Genomic DNA, 20,146 nt, shown 5'->3' on the forward strand with positions numbered 1-20,146 from the left:
CGTGGATGCCGCTATTAGGGCTATGGGGCTTTGTAAGTTATGCTCTATTAATGGTGCTTAGGTAATTTGGTGCAAAGCAATTTGTTCCTGCCAGCATGACTTGGCCCAAGTAGAATTCATTTACGGGGAATCGAATCCACCAAAAACCTCAGAGCAGTTGATTCAAGTATGGAATAAAACACAAAGAATGAGATTAGGGCTTCTCATCGACAAAGTCATTCCTGATTACCAGATTTAGAAAGCAAGGTGACTTAGAGACATAGTACTCTTTCCTGATGATAGCTCACACCAATCGGTTAATCTTTTAACAGAAGCGTAATTATCAAAAATTGAGTTTATTAAGAAAGAATTAGAAAAAAAATAAAAAGAGAAAATTTAAGACTTTGCAAGAAGGTGGGACAATTAAAATATGAAGCAAAAATTCAAGGGAGCAGATTGGAAAAAACCATAAAAGAATGATATGTGGCGAATAATGATTTAAAAATCTACACCAGAAAAATAAGAGGATATGAGTCCAATTCAAGATTGAAAAGGTCACTAAGTTTTACCTTAGTCGACAACGTGAAGTGGATGAGCTTTGAGAAAAAATGAACCAATAGAAGGAAAAAGCTCAAAAAAAGCAAGAGGAGGTCACCAAAATTTTTCAAGAATGCCAGAATTGAAAAGTGTTGTATACTACGGCTTCAGCAAGATTGGTACAATGTCAGAAAGAAAAGGAAAAGTTAAAGGCTATAGTCACAAAAGAGGGAAAAAAGCACCTAAAAGTATTGAATGAGAAAAAATCATTTCACCAAATCATCCAAGGGTTAGAGCTACAACTATAAGACCACAAGAACCATATTTCAACAATAATAGATAAGAGGCAGAGAAAAAAAAAAGATTGTATCTTCATATGTGATTCACAAAGAGTGCTTGCATGATATGGAAAGCAGAAAGTTTAAGAAGGCAATAGTACATAGAGCACGTAACCAGTCAAGTTTGTAAGGCAGTAAAGAAAGCATGGAAGATAGTTGAAAAGATAGAAGTGTTAAGAAGAGAAGTTAATCCTATAAGAGAACATGGACAGTGCCTAGTAAACTTTTTAAACAAGACGAAGGACTATTATGAGCAAATCAAACGCTTCTATGGATATAATTCTAGGATGATAAATTCTATGTAACCAAAGTTGTATAGAATCAATGAAAATTTCTAGTGTTGAAATTTGTCCAAGAGAAAATATTTTATACTTACATTCATGCATCATCTTATTTTCTTCCAAAAAACATAACAAAAAATAAAATTTTTGACACATGGCATTCTGAATTTTTTAAAAAATTTTATGGTAAAAGGTTCAAGAATAACTTGTTCTTCAAAAATTTTGACTCAACTTACTTGCCATTCATACAACACCAGGACTCAAACAAGAATCATGGAGCAAAAACAAGCAAATCGATTTGAGAGAATTGAGAAAGTTCAAAAAGAACTAAGAGGGGATCTTAGTATAATAATGGATATGCTCAGGAAACTTGACAAAGAAAAAATGGTGGAAGAAAATCTCAGCTTTCAAGAGTAATCGTCAGATATGGTAGATCCTGTTTACCCTTCAGGATTTGAGCCACGACTGACCTAACCTTTTCAAGGAACTAGAGTACAAATTTTTACTCTCGATGGATATCTCAATCCTTATCCAGGAATGACATTCAGACCTGTTCTAAGATAGTTTCAAAATTTTTCTAATCTTGTTATGACGAAAATTCCACCGGAGCTAATCTTGGTTCTTGATTTGGATGATCCAAAAAAAAAAAAAGAAAAGCTAGGGATAAAGATACTTGAGAAAGTGAAAGACATTAGTGCTCAGGAAAAGATGAAGCTATTAGGAAAAAGGCTTAGAGTAATGGAAGGAAAGAATTTTTATGGTTCTACAAATGCAACTGAGCTTTGTTTGGTCCCTGATGTGGTCATTCTACCTAAATTTAAGGTTCTTGAATTTAAAAAATATGACAGCACAAAATGTCCGATGATCTATATCACCATGTACTATCGAAAGATGGTAGCAAATACTCGTGATGAAAAGTTGTTAAAGCACATATTTCAAGATAGCCTTATGGGTTCTATAGCTAGATGATATGTTCAATTAGACATGACTCGTATTCGTTCCTGGTAAGAGCTTACAAAGGCATTCCTTACATAATATCAACATGTTAGGTATCTAGCTCTAGATCGTCTATTTTTACAAGGTATGAAAAAAAAAATAACTGAGAGTTTCAAGGAGTATGCACAAAAATGATAAGATATGGCTACACAAGTCCAACCTCTTTTTACTAAGAAAGAGAAAACTGTCTTATTTGTGAATACTTTGAAAGCACCATATTATGAAAGGTTGATAGGCAATGCAACCAAAAACTTTATAGATATGCTGATATCGGGTGAGATTATCGAAAGTGCCATAAAGAATGGCAAGTTTGATGTAAGAGAAACGAGTGGAGCAAAGAAAGGTGGAGCTCTCAAAAAGAAAGAGAATGAAGCACAAGTGGTAAACTATGTGGCCAACAGTTCAAAGGTTTCATGCTCTACTTTGCACCAATATACCAAACCTATTACCTTTCCATAAACAATGTTACATCCATCCCTCATCCATATCAACCATACCAACCACTACAACAACCAGCTTATCCACCTCAGTTTCAGCCATCTTTTCGGACACCTACTTATTCTTATAACCGTCTTGCTATACCTACAAGACTAAAATGGAGATTTAGTCCTAATAGTGGTCTGAGAACTTCAAGAAATACCCAAGAAAAATCCACTTTTGACCCCATTCCAATGACATACACAGATTTGTATCCTCGACTTGTTGAGAAACATTTACTTGCTCTTATTATTGTTGAACCCTTAAAACCTTTGTTTCCTAAATGGTACAACCCTAATGCGTATTGTGATTATCACTATGGAATCTAGGTCATTCCACTGAGAACTGTACTGCTTTGAAGGGTAAAGTGCAGGGGTTAATCAATGAAAGGGTATTAAACTTTGATACCAACCAATAAGGGACTCCAAATATTAATGGAAATCCTTTATCGAACCATATCAAACCATCAATAAATGCCTTAATTGATTGGTAAAAAAGCCATGTGAAGAACAAAATAGATGAAGTTAAGACTCTGAGAGCTAAGATGTTTGAAATCTTGGTTAAAGCTGACATGTTAAAGTCAATAGAATGTCAAAAGTGCTATGAAGTGATTAACTCAACTAAGAGCTATAATTATCACAGAGGTGCTTTGGGGCATTCTATCAAGAATTATCGTCAATTCATTAAGAGGTGTATAAATTGATAGATATAAGTTGGATAAAGTTTTACAAAGAAAGTAAAGAGTTAGTGAAAGCTAAAGTGTTTCCCATTGATTCAAAAAATAAGTTTGTGCATAGACCGATAACTATCTATTATGATGAGAATTTGACATTAAAGCTAGAAAAGCCCGTCTCCCGACCAGTGGTGACAATTAAAGTTTCTAGCCTTTTTTCATACCAGAATGACAAAGCAATACCATGAAAGTATGATTGTGATATTGTAGTCAATTCAGATACGACGAACATAATGAACGTAAAAGGTATAACTCGAAGTGGGAGATGTCATACTCCAAAAGCCTTAGAGAAAGTCAAGAAAGAGAAAGAAAAGATAAGAGATGAAGAAAAAAGTCAGAATAATCTTGCAATTATCCCAGATAAAAAATGTCAGAAGTATGTTTCTGAAAACAAAGCATGTGAATTTTTAAAGTTAATAAAACATAGCAAGTATAGCGTGGTAGAACAGTTGAACAAGATGCCAGCTAGAATTTCGTTATTATCATTATTGTTAAGCTCAGAGTCACATCATAATCTCTACTGAAAGTGCTCAATCAATCATATGTATCTCACAATGCTTCTGTTGAATATGTGGAACAATTTGTTGACAATCTAACAATTTTAAACTATATCCCTTTTAGTGATGAAGAGATTCTTCCTAAAGGTTGAGGAAGTACCAAGTCCCTTCACATTACTGTTAAATGTAAAAGTTATATAATGGCTAAGGTTTTGATTGATAATGGTTCATCAATCAATGTTATGCCTATGACTACTCTGGTGAAACTTTTTGTAGATGGATCTTATATGAAACCTAGTTATATGATAGTTTGAGCTTTCGACGGGACCTAAAAAGAGGTCTTGGGAGATATAGAAATGCCATTACAGATTGGCCCATGCACTTTCAATGTGAAATTTCAAGTTATGGATATTTTTTCCTCATACAGTTACTTGTTAGGTAAGCCGTGGATTCATATGACGGGTGTAGTTCCATTCTCCTTGTATTAGAAAGTCAAATTCATTGTTGAAGGAAAGCTAATATGTATGGCAAGAGAAGAAGATTTATTGGTAACTCAACCGATAAATACTCTTTATGTGGAATCAGTAGATGAAGTACTAAAATGCTCTTATAGATCCTTCGAGATCGCTAACGTAGCATATGTGGCTGAAGGATCTGTAAGGAATCACAAAGCCACTAGCAGTATATGACAAGAAAGATAGATTCAGCTTAGGATATAAGCTAACAAGAAGGGACAGAATGAAAATGGTGAATGATAAGAAAAATAAGAGAATGGCTAATTTTGAAGGATATGAGCCAGAGTCAAAGCTCATGATAATTCCATACCTCTATGATTCTTTTCGTTCGAGAGGATATATTTACCCAGATCTGCCTATAACCTTAAATGTAAAATTCATAGAAAAATTTTTTGAGCTAACCATTCAAATGGTAGATGATGAAGAAAAAAATAAGTGAGATGAAGAGCTGTTCATGCACCCTTATCCTTCAAATTTTGAGCTAAATAACTGGAGAGTTATAGAGTTGTCTGTTATATTTAAAACTTCTAAAAAGTAATGTATTGTGAAACTTTAAATCCCTAATTACTTTTATGAGCATTGGGTGATCTTATGTGGTGTCTTTATGTTTGTCGTTTTAATAAAAGACTTGAAAATGCATCCATATTTCTTCTATTATTTTTATCTTCATTTTTCTTTCCATTTTCTATTTTCATCATTTTCTTGTCATTCCATTTTCGTGTGCCAATTCACTCTTCATCTTACCCTTTGCAAGGTCTCGAATAATGAACACGAAGATAATCATAGCAATAATCTCAATTTTGATTTTAAAAATTTAATTCATGTTGATGAACTTCATAATGAGGAAGATTCGAATAATTACACACTACCTCTTGATTTGTTAAAATTAATAGAACATGAAGATAAGCCAATTAAACCCCACTAAAAAATTATTGAATTAGTGAATTTGGGGAACGATGAAAATAAAAGAGAGGTCAAAGTTGGTGCATCTCTTTTACCAACTGAAAGATAAAAGCTAGAAGAGCTACTTCGAGAATATGTAGATGTGTTCGTGTGGTCTTACTAGGATATACCAGGACTCAGCACTGATATTGTAAAACACAAATTGTCTTTGAAACTAGAATACAAGCCAGTACAGTAAAAGTTAAGGTGCATGAAGCCGGAGATGCTGCTGAAAATTAAAGAGAGTGAAAAAGCAATTTGATGCAAGATTTTTGGAGGTGGTAAAATATCCTGAATGGGTAGCCAACATAGTGCTAGTTCTTAAAAAAGATGAAAAAGTGAGAATGTGTGTCGATTATCTAGACCTGAATAGAGTGAGTCCCAAGGATAACTTTTTTCTGCCTCATATCGATACTCTAGTGGATAATACTGCCAGGCACTCTACATTTTCCTTTATGGAATGCTTTTAGGTTATAATCAGATCAAGATGGCTCGAGATGATATGGAGAAAACTATATTTGTGACCATGTGGGGGACATTTTGTTACAAAGCCATACCTTTTGGGTTGAAAAATATTGGTGCTATATATCAAAGAGCAATGGTAACTCTTTTCCATGACATAATGCATAAAACAATAGAAGTGTATATAGATGATATGACAGCAAAATCACGTGAAAGAGAGGATCATGTAGTCAATCTCAAAAAGCTGTTTGACAAGTTGAAAAAATTTCAGTTGAAGTTGAATCTTGTCAAATGTACATTTGGTGCCAAATCAAGAAAACTATTAGGCTTTTTGATCGATAAAAGAGGAATCGAAGTTGATCCAAATAAGATACAAGCCATCCAAAACTTATCTCTTCCTCGTACCTTAAAAGAAGTGTAAGGTTTTCTAGGGAGATTGAATTATATTGCTCGTTTCATCTCTCAACTCATGTACAAGTGTGATCTTATTTTCAAGCTTTTTAGAAAACATGATCCAGGAGAATGGAATGACGAATGCCAAGAAGCTTTTGATAAGATCAAAGAATACTTGTGAAATTCACCTATGTTGGTGCCGCTAATCCTGAGAAAACCTTTGATTTTGTACTTGACAGTGCATGAAAATTCAATGGGATATATGCTGAGGCAAAAAGATGAAACTAATAAGAAAGAACGAGCAATTTACTACTTGAGTAAGAAATTCACTGATTATGAGTCCAAGTATTCACCATTAAAGAAGACGTGTTGTGCATTAGCTTGGACAACTCGAAGGCTCTAACAATACATGCTTTATCATACTACTTGGCTCATAGCAAAGTTGGATCCTATTAAGTATATCTTCGAGAAGCTTTCACTAATAGGAAGAATAGCACAATGGCAAGTTATGCTTTTAGAATATGATTTTGTTTATGTAACTCAAAAGGCTATTAAAGGAAGTGTAATAACCGAGTTTTTTATCGATAGCACAACCAAAGATTATGAGCCAATGAAACTGGATTTTTCTAATGAAGATGTGATGGCCATTGAAGAAAATAAACTTGTTGAAAAGTCTTAGAGGATGTATTTTGATGGAGTCATTAATGCTTTAAGCCATGGTATTGGGGCAATTTTAATATCGCTCAGTGAACATTATTATCCTATCACAGCAAGGTTGAATTTCAACTGTGCAAACAATGTGGTTGAATATGAGGCCTGTGTTATGAGTCTACAAGCAACGATTGAAAAAAAGATCAAAGTGTTGGATGTGTTTATAGATTCAGCTCTAGTCATCTATCAGTTACGAGGAGAATGGGAAACAAGCGATTCCAAGTTGATATGATACCATAATTACATCTCTGAGTTGGTCAAGTAATTCGAAGAAGTTCAGTTTGAACATTTGCCTAGAGAGGAGAACCAAATTACTGATGCACTAACTACTCTAGCTGCAATGATTAAAATAAATGTGAATATCAAGATCTAACCCATAAAGCAAGATATGAAGGATATACCAGCACATTGCTTAGGCATTGAAAAAGAAGTTGATGGGAAGTCATGGTATCATGACATTATATAATACATTAAAAGCCAGCAATGCCCAGAGCATGCAACAAACAATGATAAGAGCATTATTAGAAGATTGGCTATGAGTTTTTTCTTTGATGGATATGTCTTCTATAACAGGGGGCAAGATCAAGTACTTTTAAGGTGTATCAGTGCAGCTGAAACAAATAAAATTATTGAAAAAGTACATAACGAAATCTGTAAGGCACATGTAAACGGTTATATGATGGCTAAGCAAATCATGAGAGCTGGCTATTATTGGTTGAGATGGAAGGCAACTGTATTGATTATGCTAGGAGATGCCATAAATGTCAGATTTATGCTGACAAGATTCATGCTCCACCATCAGCATTACACGTTCTGGCTCCTCCATGGCCATTTTTTATATGGGGCATGGATGTCATTGGTCCCATTACTCCAAAAGCTTTGAATGAGCATAGATTCATTTTTGTGATGATTGATTACTTCACCAAGTGGGTGAAAGTTGCATCATATGCTAGTGTAACCCATCTACAGTATGCAAGTTTATAAAAAAGAGATAATATGCAGATATGGGCTTTCAGAGACAATTATTTCTAATAATGCCAAAAACTTGAATAGTAAAATGATGAATGAAGTGTGCACTCAATTCAAGATCCATCATCGTAATTCTGCATCGTATCATCCGAAAATGAATAGGGCAGTGGAGGCTATGAACAAGAATATCAAAAGAATCTTGGAGAAAATGACTGATACTTACAAAGATTGGCATGAGAAGTTACCTTTTGCTTTGCATTCTTATAGACTATTAGTCCAAACATTTACTAGGGCCACCCCATTCTCTTTGGTATATGGAATAGAAGCTGTGCTACTAATTGAAGTGAAAATTCCCTCATTGAAAGTCCTGATAGAGGTTAAGTTAGAGGAAGCAGAATGGGTTTAGAATTGTTATGAGTAGTTGAACCTCATTGAAGAGAAAAGACTATCAGCACTTTGTCATGGTCAATTATATGAAAAGAGGATGATGAGAGCACATGATAAGAAAATTCATCCTCGTCACTTTAGGGAAGGAGACTTAGTGCTAAAAAGAATCTTTCCAAATCAACATGACAATCGAAAAAAATGGACACCAAATTAGGAGGGCCCATACTTGGTCAAAAAGGCCTTTTTTAGTGGGGCATTAATTTTGACAGAAATGGATGAAGGTGATTTGCCTACTCTAATAAATTCAGATGCTGTGAAGAAATATTTTTCTTTAAAAAAAAGAAAAAAAAGTCAAAAAATGAAAAATAATGACTCATCTAAGCTGAAAACCTAAAAAGGTAACTTGGATGTACTTACAACATTGGGGCAAGTGTAGTTTGATGAACTCTGAAGAATCAAGAAAGTAATCAGATTTAGTTTTAGAAAAAAAAATATGAGAATATTTTTTTCATGATTATCTTGTGATCATTATTTACGGCACTTTTGTTTCAACTCAAGCACTTTGCCATGCACTTATTATCAGTTTACTAAAATATGCTATCTTTCCTTTGAAAATAATGCCTATCCATTCCTTTATCCTTATATGATATTTTTGTTTACTATACAAATGAATGAAAGAAATGTGTGATTGCATTTTGTTTGTCTTGAACTTAAAATGATGAAAAGAAAAACAAATATCAAATATCTCTGCATTACTTTTTTAGAAGTTGACAAAGGCAAATGAAAAAAAGATGAGAAAAGCATGACAAGACATTGATGTTATAGACTTTTGAAGAAGAAAAAGATTGTTAAAGAAGAACACAATGATCAGATGTTAAGAACAGATTGATCATATGGCAATTGTTGAGAATTTTGATAAAAGAAGTAAAAGCGAGAGACTTTGAGAACCTTTTTACTACAATAAATAATTTTGATTACATTACATGCATTGCATTTAGAGCACTTAGTACATGCATCTATGAGCAGTTATAATAATGACAGAGACTTTCCATTTCCTAATGAAAAATAAGATCTTGATACTTGGATGAAGATAATAATCAAACAAAAGATTTCAAAAGAGAAAAATTTACTTATTTAAATATGAGAACTCAGTTTCGAGAACATAAGAGATTTTTAAAGTTGTTGAGCCTCTACTTAAAAGACCTTTTCCAAGATGAAAATTTTAAAGTTGTTGAGCCTCTACTGAGATGAGCCTTTTTCAAGATGGATTTTTAAAATTGTCGAACCTCTGCTTAGATGAGCCTTTTTAAATTTTTAAAAGTTATTGAGCCTTTACTCAAAGGAGCATTTTAAATTTTCAAAAATGTTGTTGAATTTTTAAAGCCCTAAAAAAAAAAGATTTTGTGCTTAATGTTTCTTCTCTTCGAACAAAATGGTTGTTTGTTTGTTTTTGCCTTATTCCTAATTCTCAGAAATAGGCAAAGAGGGGTAGCTGTAATACCATTTTGTTTTAGTATTATTTTTTTTTTTCTTTTTTTTTTCCTTTATACGATTCAGTTTGACTAAGGTATAGGTGCATTAAATGCACCATCATCGAAAGTCCATAATCTCAGCAACCGCCACCACTGGCAATCACCTGACACGTTAGGCAGCATAGATTTCAGTTGAAAATATGAGATTCAAATCTTAAAAAATCTAGAATTTGAATCCCAAAAAGCTCTATAAATAGAGCTTCTTACCTAAATGGAAGGGAATCGAAAAAAAACTGTAAAAAAAAAAGCATTTTGTCAAAAAAATACCCTACAAAAAAAATAAAAAAGGTAAAAAATTCTAGAAATAGAGTCTTCTGGAACGGAGAACTTAGCGCCAGCATAAAAAAAATGACACACAAACATAAAAAAAAAATTTTGGCTAAAACTTTCAAGCTAGATCTGCACCATTTGAGACAATTTCAAGTGAAACGAAGGCTAGATTTAGGTTCAGGGAGTCGAGGGGAGCATTTTCGTATTTTTTGAATTTTTTTGACCACTGGCCGGTAACCACCGACAACGAACTATGACCAGCCAACGGCCTAGAGATAAAGGCTCTGGGAATGGGAGAGAGTTAGAGAGAAAGGAAAAAATGATAGAAAGAGAAAATTTTTTACTTTTATAGAAATTACCAAAGACCAAAATGACGCCGTTTCAATAATGCCCAAAACGACATTATTTTAAGCCTTGAGGATCCGTGTGTTAACTCGTGACCTGACCCAGAGTTCGTGCACTTGACCTGGTGACCCGTTTCTCTTTCACCCTTTGACCGGTCCAGTTGAACCGATCCAGATCGAACCGAACCGTTTTCAAATCGTTAAACTAGATCGAACCGTCAGACCAAATTGGATGTTGACTGAACCGTTGACTGATTCGGTTCAAGTAAAAAAAAAAATTTTTAATTTTTTTTATATATTATTTTGTTATTTTAATTATTATTTTTAATATTTATGCATGTTAAAATGTTAAAATTTACTAGAAAAAATTTTTGTTGTTTTATAATAATAATTAATAAATAATAAAATATAATAAAAAATTTTGATAATTTTTTAAAATAAATCTTATAAAATAATAAAAAATATCAAAAAAAAAATTTTATCCGACGATAAGATTCAAGGGTACTTCGAGTAGTGATGCCTATGAAATCTCTAGGTGAGAAGATTTTTTTTAAATACTACCAGTGTATTGGAGTATTTATAAAAAGTTTTTCAATATAATAAAAAATTTCTTTTATTTAACATTAAATAAAAATTAACTAATTTATTAACAATAATAGTAATAAAAATAAGAAAAAATAAAATTTTACACGATGATGGGATTCTAAAAGTATTATGAGTATAAATGTTTTAAGAAATCTCTAGGTGATAAGATTTTTTTTAAAATATTACCAGTGTATTGGAATATTTATGAAAAATCTTCAATATAGTAAAAATTCCTTTTTCTTCAAAGTTTAAATTAAAAATAAATATTAAATAAAAAATTAATAAAAATTTTTAAAAAAAGAATAAAATGTGTGCATCAACGTGATAATATTTTACATTGCATGTATGATATAGTTTTTTATGAAAATTAAATTTAAGCCTTCGAAAATGAGATTCTAATGTATTCTAAGAAGCGATGCCTAAGAAATCTTTAGGTGAGAGATAGTTCTTTTAACGTTACCAACGTACTAGAATATTTTAAGAGTTATTTCAATAAAAAAGTTTTAATTTATTTTTCTCGAATAAAAATAAATAAAAAATAAATTTAAATTTAATAAAAAAATCAAGAAAATTATTTTTCAAACATCGAAAATAGGACTATTTTTTATCAAAATCAAAGGATAACACATAGTTAATTGGTACCGTTTTTAAACGGATGTTGTGGGGGTGCTAATCCTTCTCTATACGTAACCAACTTCCGAACCCAGATTGTTGCGCAGACCCTAAAATTATCTTTTTAATAAATTTTAATTAATTTTAAGATTTTATTAAAAGGATATGATTTAATAAGCGGCCAATCGCACCTAGCCAAAAAAGATTGGTGATGACTCCGTTATTTGTTATTTCGTTTCTAAATTCATTTGGCGGACACAAAATTGTTACGATAGTAGACCCAAAAATTATCTTTTTAATAAATTTTAATTTACTAAGAAAGTAAGTTTTAATAGGTGGCTAATCACACCTAGTAAAAAAAGATTAGTGTGACTCCATTTCTTTTGTTTTTCAAATTCGTTTAGCAGTCTCTAAAACCATTATGATAATACTCATAGCATATGTTATACCAGGTTTAATATGTGAAAGATAAATGATTAGCTTCTCCAAGTTTATGATTAGGATCTATAGGGGTATTTATAGGTTTAGTGTGAGCTTCCTAGTTTCCTTCAAAAGATCTATTACATATCTCTGTTGTGAGATAAAAGTACCATGCCATGAGTGAGCTACTCCAATTTCACGAAAGTGCTTCAATCTCCCTAGCTTTTTTATCTCAAATTCTCTAACCAAACATTATTTTACAGATTTTTTCTCTTTTTCATCATCTCTGATTATAATAATATCATCAATATACAATAATAGAACTATCACTTTCTCTAAATCCACGTGTTTGATAAATAGTGTGTGATCTCTTTAGCTCTGCTTATATCTCATTGCTAGCATCACTTTGGTAAATCTCTCAAACCAGATTTTAAGAGACTGTTTAAAGCTATATAATAAAGCTTTTTTCAACTTGCATACTTTGTTAGCTTTTAAATGACCTCTAAATCTTGGTAAAAACTGCATATATATTTTTTCTTCCAAATTGCTATGTAAAAAAGCATTCTTTACATTAAATTATTGAAGCTGCCAATTGTAATTTGCAGCCAAGGATAACAAAATTCTAACAATATTTATCTTGGCAACTGGAGCAAAAATTTCTTGATAATCTAGAGCAAAAGTTTGAGTGTAGCCTTTAGCTACTAACTTGGCCTTATACCTTTCAACAATACCATTCATTTTGTATTTTATAGTGAAAACCCATTTACACCCAATTGAATTTTTTCCTTTAGGCAATTCTACCAGTTTTCATGTCTTATTTTTCTCTAAGGCCTCTATTTTTCACTAGATAATACCTCAGATAATGTAATTGGAATAGAAATAGTATTTACGCTTACAAAAAAGTTTTTGTGGGATGGTGAGAATTTTTTAATCCATTTTTCACTAGATAATACCTCAGATAATGTAATTGGAATAGAAATAGTGTTTACGCTTACAAAAAAGTTTTTGTGGAATGGTGAGAATTTTTTAAATGACACAAAATTAGAGATTGGGTATAGTGGATGCTTAATACATTCTCTGGTTCTTTTTTTAATAGTAATAGGCAAATCATAATTATTAGTTATAATTTTAAGAGATTCATGTTTATTTTGAGATATAGAGTCAAAGATTGTAGTTACCTTATTTCCAGAATTAGGATCAGGTTCTTAGACTTGTATCAGTTTAAAAGCTGAAACTTTTCTTCTTTGGTACATCTATAATTTCTTCAATGAATCAAGAATAATATTATCTTTTCTCACATCTTCTGTGTTTGGAATGAGTTCAAACTTAAATTCAGTGTTTAAATTGGACTCAAAAGAAATAAGTTTAGACTTAAAAGAATTAATGGGTAAGAATGTTAAGAAGGAAACAGTAGGTTTAGACTCAGAAGAATTAATGGGTGAAAATGTTGAAAAAGAGGATAAGTAAAGCAGAAAGAAATCTTTGTCTTTATCTTCTATGAATGAAGTCTTCCCCTGAAGATAAGGTTGAGTAAAAAATGGTTTACTATTTAGACTCAAAAGAATTAATGGGTGAAAATATTTAAAAAAAAATGAGAAGTTAAACAAAATGAAGTCTTTATCCTTATCTTCTATGAATAAAATCTCTCTCTGAAGATAAAGTTGAGTGAAAAATGGTTTACTTTTTTCAAAAGTGACATATACAGACATATAAAATTTTTTGATAAAAGGATGATAACTCTTATACTCATTCTAAGTTGATGAATACCCTACAAAAATACACTTAATTGCTTTAGGATCCAACTTTCCGTTATTATGATTGTGAACATGAACAAATGATGTACAACCAAATATCCTAGGTGTGAGGTTATTTGTGATATTAAAGTTGGGAAAGAATTATGAGAGTAGTTCTATGGAGTTTTAAATCTTAAAACTTTTGAAGGTAACCTATTTATAATGTGTATGGCAGTGAAAATAGCTTCTCCCAATAGGATATAGGCACGTTTGCTTGAAAAGTAAAGCTTGGGTTGTGGCTAGTAAATGGTTGTTTTCCCTCTTTGCCATTCCATTATGCTATGGATTATTAACAAAAGATAACTCATGAGAGTAGTTCTATGGAGTTTTAAATCTTAAAACTTTTGAAGGTAACCTATTTATAATGTGTATGGCAGTGAAAATAACTTCTCCCAATAGGATATAGGCACGTTTGCTTGAAAAGTAAAGCTTAGGTTGTGGCTAGTAAATGGTTGTTTTCCCTCTTTGCCATTCCATTATGCTATGGAGTATTAACAAAAGATGACTCATATATAATCCATTCTTTTTAGAAATAGGTAGATAGACTTTGGTTCAAATAGTCTCTTACATTATCAAATGTAAATCTCTTGATTTTCACTTCAAATTGATTTTGGATCATGTTTTGAAAGCTTAAAAACACATTATTCACATTTGATTTAGAATTAAGTAAAGATATCCAAGAGACCTTAGTACAATCATCTATAAAAAAAAAAAAAAACCACCATGCACAAAAAATATTAAGAATTGTAAAGGGACCCTATATGTCACTATGAATCATGTAAAAAAGAGTAGAACTTATTTTGTTACTAATTGAAAAAGACACACGTCTATCCTTTGCAAGTTCACAAAATTACAATAAAAATTTTCAACATTTAATCCTTTAAATAAATAAGGAAACATGTTTTTTAAAGTTTCAAAAAAAACACATCTAATACGAAAATGATAAAGCTAGATTTTGTCTTTATTAGGACATTTTTTAGAAAAAAATGACAAAAGTAAATTATTCATGATATTAATTGTATTATTTGATGTTTCAAAATGATATAGTTAATCATTTTCCTTAGAAAGCCCACTTTTTTTTCCTAAACTTTGGTCTTGAAATTCACAATAGGAGGATAAATCATGACAAACATTTTTAAGAATAAATGAGGGATTAATTTGAATATCTCCTAATCCTGCCATTATAGTAAGTGAACCATCTGCAACAACAATTTTTTTATTAGTAGGACACAAGGTATATGTATTAAATTTTTATAAGGAATATGTCATGTGGTTAGTGGCTCTTGAGTTAATGACCCAAGAACTCATAATAGGCTTAAGTGAGAATTTAATCCATGAGAATCAAAGATTTGACCTAAACTTGAGACCTTACCCAAAAAACATACCTCAATAGGCTTTTTAAGGGTTTTTAATAGGCTTATCAACTTCTTAACTTCTCTTTATTCAACTTTTCTTGTTACCAAGACATCTATAGTACTTTAATAGTTTTACCAGTTGAAACTTTCTCAAATTGGGTAGTAGTGATAGTAGATTTTGTTATTTTTGACAATGTTATCTTTTTTTTTAACTAAAATAAGTTTTAAGATATAATTAGAAATAACTCTTGGCAATGAAAGCTAAAGAACAAAAAAATAAATGGTTATGAAGGCCTTAATAAGGTTCAGTAAAGCTTAAAATAAAAGTTAGTAATCAAGGTTGAATTTTGCTTCCCAAGAAAAGCCTAAAGCTCTGATACTATGTGAAAAACTAAAAGATAAAATTGTGTGAAAAACTAAGAATAAAACTAAATGTATATTGAAAAATTGCTCTTTAGATTTATACAAGCACTTTAGATTTATATAAAGCTAACTAGTGAGTAATTTAGGAAATTAAATCTTCCAAAAATTGATCCTATAATTGAGGGATTATCTATGCTAATTTGTTGTCATTAATTCTAGGGATACAAATACTTAATTCTAGGGATTCTAAGAATACAAATACTTAATTCTAAAGATACGAATATAAATATACAGATTACAAGATTACAACTAGTTGTAAATAAATGCTTTCCCACAAAAGGGTAAAGAAGTAATCTCAAGTGATGTAGCCTGATGAATAAGACGTGTATTATTATGAAAAACATCCAACGATTCTACACTTTGAAGCACACCATACTTCACCTCCAACAAACTCATTTCCTATAAAGTAAAAACATTTTTAAGTTCACTATAATTAGAAATGATATGAAGGTGAAGACATAACATGATGGTATATAATTCAATCACTTAACATTACTAGTGAAATCTTCAAGAAAAACTTTTTAATCTTATATAAAGACAAGCCAAATATAAGACATATGTATATCCAATATTGAAAAGAAAGAAGTGGCTTCATTTTCCAACCTAGTAGTCACTCAATGTTATTGTAATGCATTCATATAGAGAGGAAATAAATGAGAGTGTAGTGAAAGGGACAAAATTTTTACCCTTATCCATTTTGAGAACTTTTTCTTAAAAGGGAGAAGATATTGTTTAACAGTGAAACTATTCAAAATTTCACTTTAAATTCCCCAAAATAAAAAGGATTAGAAAGTATTCCACTTCAATGATTTTTGCTTGTGATTCCCTTTAAAGCATTAAAAATGTCATTTAATAATAATCTCAAAACGAGTTACAGTAGTTATAGCCCATAAACTTACAAATTTAACCTTTTTTTTGGTCCATTTTGAGAAAAGTTAAAAGAATATAGTTTTTAATACTCAACCCCACTCTACTAATCTTTTTACCCATTCACTCTACTCTTTGCCACCTCCAAACTTTCCAACATACTATTGGATGCATTAAGGTAGAGATCGATTGGAAGTTAAATATTTGGGCATATTAAATACATGCCAAACCATGGTTGTAAATTTCATTCTATTATTGATCATATTGGTTGGAATGTTCTAATTTTAACAAAATATGGTATATTTAGAAAACCCTTTTGTATCAGTTTTGATTTTGATTAAAACCTACTGATTTTCATATGTTTCAAGTTTTTCAACTAGTTTTAATGAAAAAGGTTGTTTCAACCGATATTATGGTTGTAAAAGATATTTTGTACTTTCATGTTATCACTGACTATTTGATGAAAAAGTAAATCTAAAAAGCTCTAAAAAGTTGAATTCCTTTTTTACTATAACTTTTATATTGTTTTAAACTTCTCAAACCAAAGTTCAAATCTCCTTCAATCTTTTTTTTATAAAATATGTTGTGTCTTTAAGTTTTAAGAGTCTTAAATATCTTAAAACCAAGGTTGATCTCTTTTTCATATCTTTATTTTTATTTAAATATATTTTTACATAAAATGAAAATTACTCATATAACAAGTTAACAATTGTATGTTCAAATATCATTAAAGACAAATTTGAGTTGGTTTATTTTAATTTATAGACAAAAATATTGAGATTCTAAAAACCCACAATTGATATAGTGACAAAATAAGCATTAAGTTTGATAATCTGTCTTACACTTAAACAAGCATATGCTTTTATTATGAACTAGAGAAAGTATATTCAAAACATAGAGCTTATTCAAGTTTGGGGTTCTTATGATCTGAGAGTTCTTGTTATTTTTTAATGTATGTCATTTCTTATACTCTTATGTCATTTTTGTTACACAAGATAAGATAAGATGATATTATAAATATGATTAGATTAAATAATATCATCCTATCTTGTGTTTAATGTGTGTAAAGATTAAAATAGGATAATTTATTTATTGGTCAAAATTATCCTTCCTTAAAGTTATATAATTTAAATTATTGATGTAATTTTAATAGTATAATAGGATATATAAGTTCAATCCCATGGATTAAAAATAATACTCTTTACTTTAAGATGATTAAATCATCCTATATCAAAAAGATAATAATCCTTCTTACAATCCTATCCTTTTCTTTAAATACAAACGAAACATAATATAGGATGATTATCATCCTATTCTGTTAATTATCCTATATACCAAACATAACCTTGGTTGAAATTATTATGATATTGTTAAATGTGTTTATATATTTATTTTGCAATATTGTATATTAGTTCATATATTTATACATATTTTTATATTGAATCGAAAATCCAAAATAATATGCCAAAATAATTGGTACTGATATATGCCAATTTTTTAAAGAAAACTAAAATGTTGTCTGATACAACATTAACGACCTAGGGCCAAACTCCAATTAAGCATGATGAAAACCTAAGCTGAAATTTAAACTATATTTCTATGCTTTTCCTTTTGTTTAATTATGAAAAAGATTAATGTAGCTATTAAGATATTAAAATTTAAACAACCATAAAAGAGCTTGGCATTTAAGACTTAGATCTATCTATACTTTTACTTAAGATTGAATCATCATAGAAACAATAACTTTGCAAGTGAATGTTTTTCATCTTAATTAAAGAAGCCATTGTCTCTTTAATTCTAGTTGCGAACAAAATCAATAAACTTAGTTTTTATATAAATTCTCTCAAGGAGTAAGCATTATTGCAGGCAGTTTGGGAAACAAGCTTTAACTAGATAACAACTGTTAACAACTTTTGCTTACTTTATTGTTCTTAATTTTTCCCAAAAGTACATTTCAAATTTTTAAAGTTTTTTATAACAAACTGATTATTCCTTTTCTTCTCCATTGCCTTTACAAAAAAAAAAAAAATAAATAAAAATCTATAATACTTCAAAATCATAATTAAAATAATAGTGTATCAATAACTTGTTTTAAAAAAAAGTTTTCCTCTTTCGAAACTAGAGGTTATAATTAGGGTTTTCTTTTTCTTTGAAAGAAGAATGGCAAATCTTATCAGTAGTTACTAAGATCATTGATTCAATATTTCATTAAATGGTTTATGATAGCCACAAGTATTGGTAATTTTCTATTTTGCTAAACAAACCTTGATTATAGAATCTTAATACTATGATTTAACTATTTTCTTACAAGTTGATTATGATTTCTAAAAATTAAAGATTTTATCCCTAACCTAATCTATATTTGTAAGTCTTTCCCCATCTCTATCTTGAAATTGCAGATTTAGTCGAGTTTTATGATGACATAGAATACTGACAAGTTGTTCGAGAACTTAAATACATGATTTTGGAATTTCCTTTCAATAAGGATAAAAAACATATCTCTCAGCATATGTTCCCCTTTCGTTTGAAATTCATATGCAATCTACCTTTCTTATCTCCTTCAGAGACTCTAACATTGCTCATGTTTCTAACCAATTCCTCCCAACAAACCCCCAAAATTTCCATTAAACCCTATTATTCTACAAGGTAGAAAATTTTAGCAGCCTGTTTCCTTAGTGCCTGACACTTTTTTACACTCAAATATAACAGTGTTTCATCACCAAGCAAACCCACTATTAGCACTTGAAACTGATCACATTTGTCACTCCTAGTCCATAATGCCTAGTCTTTAATTTTTGCAACTTTTCTTATTAAAACTCAGGTACTTCCACAACTCTATTGATATAAAGCAAAAGAAAGCAAATTGCTAACTTATTTATGTACCAAATTGATATTGGGTATGTTAACTAACTTTAAAATACTTATTTGGTAAATTATGTAGAAATTACAATTCACCATATATAGCAAATCTACTAAATTGGACAAAGCGACTCCATTTCCACTATCATTCGCAAAAATGATCATAAAGAACTACATTTACTGAAAATAAACATTCACAGTATTACCTAATAGTAGTACACAAATTGGTTTGCAAATATAAAAACTATAACCATTTAAGATTCAACCATTGATACCAAGCATTGGGTAATTAAAAATTGAAACTGAATCAAATTCAAATTCAATCAAGAAAAAGGCAGTAATGCATGTGCCATCCCTTTGAGGTCATGTTATGTGCCCAATTAATTAATGGATTGGATTTGTTGTTGTATGTTGGATTGGGTTTGTTTTACTTTTACTTGTTTGTAAGGTCCATGTTTTGTCAAGGCCCTTATATTTTACGATTGCTTGTGTGATCCAAAATTGTCGTAAACAATTGTGATAGTCTACTAAACCTGTTCAAAAGGGGAGAAGAAAGGTATTGTATAGTATTCTGTTAAGAAATTCAAATTTCAATTCTCTCATTAAGAATTTCTTCTTCAATTCTTTGTTTTTCTTTTTATTTTCTAGAAATCTCAGTTAATTTCTTAAAGGTTCGTATCAATGGTATCGAGCCTCTTTCCTGGCAACTATAAGAACCATGACTGACGCTGTGATGAATCACTTGCAGAAAGACATCAGCCAAACATAGCAAGAAGTGGCTTAATTACATGATGAATTGCAGAAGCTGGATTCAAAAATGGAACACCGGTTTGAGAAGTTGCAAAACGAGTTGAAAGAAGAGCTCAAGA

General features: G+C 30.6%; 1 pseudogene across 1 annotated transcript in view; it reads right to left on the reverse strand.

The window, feature by feature from the left end:
• LOC111315201 (SCY1-like protein 2 A) overlaps positions 1 to 15,947 on the reverse strand; it is a 42,153-nt pseudogene extending 26,206 nt beyond the window's left edge. The window contains exons 1-2 of the transcript XR_016330585.1: positions 15,851 to 15,947; positions 4,529 to 4,545 (exon numbers count right to left, since the gene is read on the reverse strand). The product of XR_016330585.1 is annotated as an SCY1-like protein 2 A (transcript). The remainder of the gene's footprint in view (positions 1 to 4,528; positions 4,546 to 15,850) is intronic.
• Between the last annotated feature and the right edge of the window lie 4,199 nt (positions 15,948 to 20,146).

This window comes from Durio zibethinus, chromosome 20 (genome assembly GCF_047325235.1).
Source record: "Durio zibethinus cultivar Kanyao isolate XHJ-2024 chromosome 20, ASM4732523v1, whole genome shotgun sequence".
Classification (NCBI taxonomy): Eukaryota; Viridiplantae; Streptophyta; class Magnoliopsida; order Malvales; family Malvaceae; genus Durio; species Durio zibethinus.